Genomic DNA, 7,500 nt, shown 5'->3' with positions numbered 1-7,500 from the left:
TGGTGACGTTGCAACGGAGGCAGGGCGCGTTGCAACGGATGCTGGTGACGTTGCAACGGATGCTGGTGACGTTGCAACGGAGGCAGGGCGCGTTGCAACGTTGGCTGGGAGCGTTGCAACGGATGCTGGTGACGTTGCAACGGAGGCAGGGCGCTTTGCAACGTTGGCCGGGGGCGTCGCAACGGAGGCAGGGCGCGTTGCAACGGATGCTGGTGACGTTGCAACGGAGGCAGGGCGCGTTGCAACGTTGGCTGGGAGCGTTGCAACGGAGGCAGGGCGCGTTGCAACGTTGGCTGGGGGCGTTGCAACGGATGCTGGGGACGGTGCAACGTTGGCTGGGCGCGTTGCAACGGAGGCAGGGTGCGTTGCAACGGATGCTGGGTTAGGTGCATCGTTGGCTGATTTCGTTGCAACGGAGGCACCCGCCGTTGCAACGATGGCTCGGAGCGTTGCAACGAAGGAGCCAAATTTTCATATCTCATAATTGGCTCGTGCATTTTTTCTAAAATTTTGAGGGAACCTTGGTAATATTATGTGAAGGCTGCACAAAAAAATCCAGGTCAAAAATCGCACGTTTGCTCCGTTTTTCATTTTTTTTGAATTTCCGGCTTTCCGGGCGGTAAAAAAATCGGCAAAAAAAATCGGCACGGTGTAAATTCACCAAATTTGGGGGATGGAAAGATCTTATTTTTCTAGAGGTTGTTGCAAAAAACGGCGTCAAAATTCGACCTCTAGAGCACTTTCCTTGAGTATGTCTCCTCACGGAAAAGGACGTCTACCCGTGGCACTTTGGTAATGGCTCGGCAGCCTATTATAGGGGGGAGGGGTGTCATGCTGCTGAAATTCGAGTTGCCCAAAGGCTTGCTGGGCGCAATGTCAGCAAGATGCACGTTGCCTTGCCATCCCCTAGGCACACTAGCAAGCACGTTGTGGTTGTGGTGTGCCGCCGGGCTCCCCCGCCCCCCACGGAGGCACCCGCCGTTGCAACGATGGCTCGGAGCGTTGCAACGGAGGAGCCAAATTTTCATATCTCAGAATTGGCTCGTGCATTTTTCGTGAAATTTTGAGGGAACCTTGGTAATATTATGTGAAGGCTGCACAAAAAAATCCAGGTCAAAAATCGCACGTTTGCTCCGTTTTTCATTTTTTTTGTATTTCCGGCTTTTCGGGCGGTAAAAAAATCGGCAAAAAAAATCGGCACGGTGTAAATTCACCAAATTTGGGGGATGGAAAGATCTTATTTTTCTAGAGGTTGTTGCAAAAAACGGCGTCAAAATTCGACCTCTAGAGCACTTTCCTTGAGTATGTCTCCTCACGGAAAAGGACGTCTACCCGTGGCACTTTGGTAATGGCTCGGCAGCCTATTATAGGGGGGAGGGGTGTCATGCTGCTGAAACTCGAGTTGCCCAAAGGCTTGCTGGGCGCAATGCCAGCAAGATGCACGTTGCCTTGCCATCCCCTAGGCACACTAGCAAGCACGTTGTGGTTGTGGTGTGCCGCCGGGCTCCCCCGCCCCCCACGGAGGCACCCGCCGTTGCAACGATGGCTCGGAGCGTTGCAACGGAGGAGCCAAATTTTCATATCTCAGAATTGGCTCGTGCATTTTTCGTGAAATTTTGAGGGAACCTTGGTAATATTATGTGAAGGCTGCACAAAAAAATCCAGGTCAAAAATCGCAGGTTTGCTCCGTTTTTCATTTTTTTTGAATTTCCGGCATTCCGGGCGGTAAAAAAATCGTCAAAAAAAATCCACACGGTGTAAATTCACCAAATTTGGAGGATGGAAAGATCTTATTTTTCTAGAGGTTGTTGCAAAAAACGGCGTCAAAATTCGACCTCTAGAGCACTTTCCTTTAGTATGTCTCCTCACGGAAAAGGATGTCTACCCGTGGCACTTTGGTAATGGCTCGGCAGCCTATTATAGGGGGGAGGGGTGTCGTGTTGCTGAAACTTGAGTTGCCGAAAGGCTTGCTGGGCGCAATGCCAGCAAGATGCACGTTGCCTTGCCATCCCCTAGGCACACTAGCAAGCACGTTGTGGTTGTGGTGTGCCGCCGGGGTCCCCCGCCCCGGGTCCAAGGTCGAGCACGGGCGTCTGGCTGCTGCGAACCCCGATCACCGAAGGACAAACAAGAAGGGAAACACGTCCGTGCACGGCCCACCTAGGCACCACCTAGGGAGCATGGCGTGGTGGAGTTGTGCCTTGGGCACACGCTCGGGGCAACACCTTGTGCTCGGCCCAGGACTAGGGGGATCATCCCAAGTCTGAGCACGACGTGGGAACGGCGGGCGGCCTGTGCGCCCCCGCAAGGGGCAACTCGGCTTGCGCAGCCCGACGCTTGGCCAGGCCTAGTGTGGCGCACGACGCGGATGATGGATATGCGTGCGGCAGCGGGTGTCGTGGGCAGGGGGCAACGCGACGTGCTCGTCCCAGCACTTTGAGGGGGCACGTTGCGGAAGACGGTTACCTGTTCGTGTCCACTCCCGAGGGGCAACGTGTCGTGCTCGCCCTACGTCTAGGGTCGACGTACGACGGTGCCCGATGCGGTGTGGGTTGGGCGTGTTGCTTAAGACGGTGCGGCTGTTCGGCTATCGCCCGAAGCACCTCACGCATCTGGCTGTCCCTTGAATGTTCTTCGTCGCTTCCCCCGAACCCTGCCCAGCGGCGCTGACTCGGCTACCTCGTGCGCTTCCGCTTGCCTGCACGCGCCTAGGCGTGCGGGGCGCGGTTCGTCCGGTTGTGCTGTGTTTGCGGACCGTGGTGGCGGATGAGCGGGGTGTGGGTTGTTCGTGTGGCTTTATCTAGACGGTGCAGCTGTTCGGTTATCGTCCGAAGCACCTTATGCTTCGGGCTGTCCCTCGAGTCTCTTTTGTCCCTTCCCTTGAAACCTGCCCAGCGGCGTTGGCTCGGCCCTCCCGTATGCTTCCGCTTGCCTGCACGCGTCTTGGCGTGCGGGGCGCGGTTCGTCTGGGAGTGCTGGGTTTGCGGACCGTGTTGGCGGATGAGTGGTGTTTGGGTCTTGAGTGCTGTCTGGCTCCTTGCCTCGCGCAACGAACGGGCGCACCGGATCCTCTCCATGTGTGGGCTCGAGCTACCGTGCTCGTTCCACTGTTGTGCGGCTCCTGTGTTTCCTACCCCGTGGTGTGGTATCCCTGCCTTGCCCCAACCTTTCCTCTCCGGAGTCCCCTAGTGGGATTGCCGGGGGAGTTCCAAGACACGCCCGTGGTCCTACCCGTCTCGGCGCTCTGCGCGGCAACGGTGGCCTGCGTGCGCGTTCTGTTCTCGCTGGTGCGGTGCGCGCGGTTGGGATGGGGTCTTAGATCCCCGTCTGTCCCTCAGATGATTCGGTTTCTCGGAAAGACGCCTGCCGCCGTGTCCTTCGAAAGCTTCCCCTCGCGGGGGGCGTCGGCAGCTCGGCGCGCAGGGTTGTTGACGGATGCTACCTGGTTGATCCTGCCAGTAGTCATATGCTTGTCTCAAAGATTAAGCCATGCATGTGTAAGTATGAACTAATTCAGACTGTGGAACTGCGAATGGCTCATTAAATCAGTTATAGTTTGTTTGATGGTAACTACTACTCGGATAACCGTAGTAATTCTAGAGCTAATACGTGCAACAAACCCCGACTTCTGGAAGGGATGCATTTATTAGATAAAAGGTCAACGCAGGCTCTGCCTGTTGCTTTGATGATTCATGATAACTCGTCGGATCGCACGGCCCTTGTGCCGGCGACGCATCATTCAAATTTCTGCCCTATCAACTTTCGATGGTAGGATAGTGGCCTACCATGGTGGTGACGGGTGACGGAGAATTAGGGTTCGATTCCGGAGAGGGAGCCTGAGAAACGGCTACCACATCCAAGGAAGGCAACAGGCGCGCAAATTACCCAATCCTGACACGGGGAGGTAGTGACAATAAATAACAATACCGGGCTCATAGAATCTGGTAATTGGAATGAGTACAATCTAAATCCCTTGCTGCCACGATCCACTGAGATTCAGCCCTTGTCGCTTCGATTCGTCCCCTCCCCCTGAAAAATTTCACAAGTTAAAGAATCCTCGAGGCCATAAATAGTCCCTAGGAGAAGCCGAGGTTTTTCGAGGCAGGCCAAGGCCCATGAAACGGAGACCGGGCAACGACCGCGACTGAGCCGCGGGGGTTCCCGGGCGAGGCATAGACAAGGCCTGCACGGGCACCTGCCCGGGTGTGGACGGCCAGCATGTGTGCCCTGGCCGAATTTCGACGACGGAATGATCTCGTATATTCGAAAGGTGCTTGGGATAAACTGCGTCGAAATTCGACCCCTAGAGGAGTTTCGCTGAGCATGTCGGACAGAACGGGCACGTGGCCTATTCAGGCCGGTCGGCCACAGCGATTGCAACGGAGGACCCAAACTTCCACATATCACCGTTGGCTCGTGAGTTTTGCCTGAAGTTTTGTCGGGGCGTTAAGAATACTTTTTAAAGGCTGCACGAAAAAATCCCGGTCAAAAACGACCTTTCCTCTTTAGGGCGAGCCGCCCCCCCGGCCCCCGGGGGAAGAATGGGCCGTAGAACGCAAACGGATCCCCGAACGGCAAAGCCGACCTCAACCGGCTTGACTTCTGTAACGGCTCGGCAGCCTATTATACGGAGGCGTCTCCAGTTGCCCAGACTCGACCTGGCCGAAGGATTGCTGGGCGCAATGCCAGCACTACGCGCAATGATTGGTCCTCCCCTAGGCAGCAAGACCCGGCACGCGGTCAACCGGGGAAGGACGTTGCCCGAGGGAGAGCTGGCACCCAGCAAGGTCGGGCCACCCCAAGGCCCAGAACGTGGTCCCCGTAGAAAGACGCACCCGGGAAAGGGTGAGCAGGCACCCTGCGAGGACGGAAACAAGCCACTGCTGTCTCGCTCCCATGGGTACCAGTACACGCGTACCCCATCACGGTGACCAGGCATAGTGACTGGTCAGTTGCAGGGGACGGACCCGACGCTGTGCGCGCTGCAACGGATGCTGGTGAGGTTGCAACGGATGCTGGTGACGTTGCAACGGAAGCTGGGGGCGTTGCAGCGGAGGCAGGTCACGTTGCAACGGATGCTAGGGTCGTTGCAACGGATGCTGCGCGCGTTGCAACGTTGGCTGGGGGCGTTGCAGCGGAGGCAGGTCGCGTTGCAACGGATGCTGGGGTCGTTGCAACGGATGCTGCGCGCGTTGCAACGTTGGCTGGGGGCGTTGCAGCGGAGGCAGGTCGCGTTGCAACGGATGCTGGTGACGTTGCAACGTTGGCTGGGGGCGTTGCAACGGATGCTGAGCGCGTTGCAACGTTGGCTGGTGACGTTGCAACGGAGGCAGGGCGCGTTGCAACGGATGCTGGTGACGTTGCAACGGAGGCAGGGCGCGTTGCAACGTTGGCTGGGGGCGTTGCAACGGAGGCAGGTCGCGTTGCCACGGTTGCTGGTGACGTTGCAACGGAGGCAGGGCGCGTTGCAACGGATGCTGGTGATGTTGCAACGGATGCTGGTGACGTTGCAACGGAGGCAGGGCGCGTTGCAACGTTGGCTGGGAGCGTTGCAACGGATGCTGGTGACGTTGCAACGGAGGCAGGGCGCTTTGCAACGTTGGCCGGGGGCGTCACAACGGAGGCAGGTCGCGTTGCCACGGTTGCTGGTGACGTTGCAACGGAGGCAGGGCGCGTTGCAACGTTGGCTGGGGGCGTTGCAACGGATGCTGGGGGCGTTGCAACGGATGCTGGGCGCGTTGCAACGTTGGCTGGGGGCAGTGCAACGGATGCTGGGGTCGGTGCAATGTTGGCCGTGCGCATTGCAACGGAGGCAGGGCGCGTTGCAACGGATGCTGGTGACGTTGCAACGGAGGCAGGGCTCGTTGCAACGTTGGCTGGGAGCGTTGCAACGGAGGCAGGGCGCGTTGCAACGTTGGCTGGGGGCGTTGCAACGGATGCTGGGGACGGTGCAACGTTGGCTGGGCGCGTTGCAACGGAGGCAGGGTGCGTTGCAACGGATGCTGGGTTAGGTGCATCGTTGGCTGGTTTCATTGCAACGGAGGCACCCGCCGTTGCAACGATGGCTCGGAGCGTCGCAACGAAGGAGCCAAATTTTCATATCTCATAATTGGCTCGTGCATTTTTTCTAAAATTTTGAGGGAACCTTGGTAATATTATGTGAAGGCTGCACAAAAAAATCCAGGTCAAATATCGCACGTTTGCTTCGTTTTTCATTTTTTTTGAATTTCCGGCTTTCCGGGCGGTAAAAAAATCGGCAAAAAAAATCGGCACGGTGTAAATTCACCAAATTTGGGGGATGGAAATATCTTATTTTTCTAGAGGTTGTTGCAAAAAACGGCGTCAAAATTCGACCTCTAGAGCACTTTCCTTGAGTATGTCTCCTCACGGAAAAGGACGTCTACCCGTGGCACTTTGGTAATGGCTCGGCAGCCTATTATAGGGGGGAGGGGTGTCATGCTGCTGAAACTCGAGTTGCCCAAAGGCTTGCTGGGCGCAATGCCAGCAAGATGCACGTTGCCTTGCCATCCCCTAGGCACACTAGCAAGCACGTTGTGGTTGTGGTGTGCCGCCGGGCTCCCCCGCCCCCCACGGAGGCACCCGCCGTTGCAACGATGGCTCGGAGCGTTGCAACGGAGGAGCCAAATTTTCATATCTCAGAATTGGCTCGTGCATTTTTCGTGAAATTTTGAGGGAACCTTGGTAATATTATGTGAAGGCTGCACAAAAAAATCCAGGTCAAAAATCGCAGGTTTGCTCCGTTTTTCATTTTTTTTGAATTTCCGGCATTTCGGGCGGTAAAAAAATCGTCAAAAAAAATCCACACGGTGTAAATTCACCAAATTTGGAGGATGGAAAGATCTTATTTTTCTAGAGGTTGTTGCAAAAAACGGCGTCAAAATTCGACCTCTAGAGCACTTTCCTTTAGTATGTCTCCTCACGGAAAAGGATGTCTACCCGTGGCACTTTGGTAATGGCTCGGCAGCCTATTATAGGGGGGAGGGGTGTCGTGCTGCTGAAACTCGAGTTGCCCAAAGGCTTGCTTGGCGCAATGCCAGCAAGATGCACGTTGCCTTGCCATCCCCTAGGCACACTAGCAAGCACGTTGTGGTTGTGGTGTGCCGCCGGGGTCCCCCGCCCCGGGTCCAAGGTCGAGCACGGGCGTCTGGCTGCTGCGAACCCCGATCACCGAAGGACCAACAAGAAGGGAAACACGTCCGTGCACGGCCCACCTAGGCACCACCTAGGGAGCATGGCGTGGTGGAGTTGTGCCTTGGGCACACGCTCGGGGCAACACCTTGTGCTCGGCCCAGGACTAGGGGGATCATCCCAAGTCCGAGCACGACGTGGGAACGGCGGGCGGCCTGTGCGCCCCCGCGAGGGGCAACTCGGCTTGCGCAGCCCGACGCTTGGCCAGGCCTAGTGTGGCGCACGACGCGGATGATGGATATGCGTGCGGCAGCGGGTGTCGTGGGCAGGGGGCAACGCGACGTGCTCGTC

This window comes from Arachis ipaensis, chromosome B6, assembly GCF_059453495.1.
Source record: "Arachis ipaensis isolate K30076 ecotype BB chromosome B6, ASM5945349v1, whole genome shotgun sequence".
In the NCBI taxonomy this organism is placed as follows: domain Eukaryota; kingdom Viridiplantae; phylum Streptophyta; class Magnoliopsida; order Fabales; family Fabaceae; genus Arachis; species Arachis ipaensis.
Note: the sequence above shows the minus strand (reverse complement) of the source record.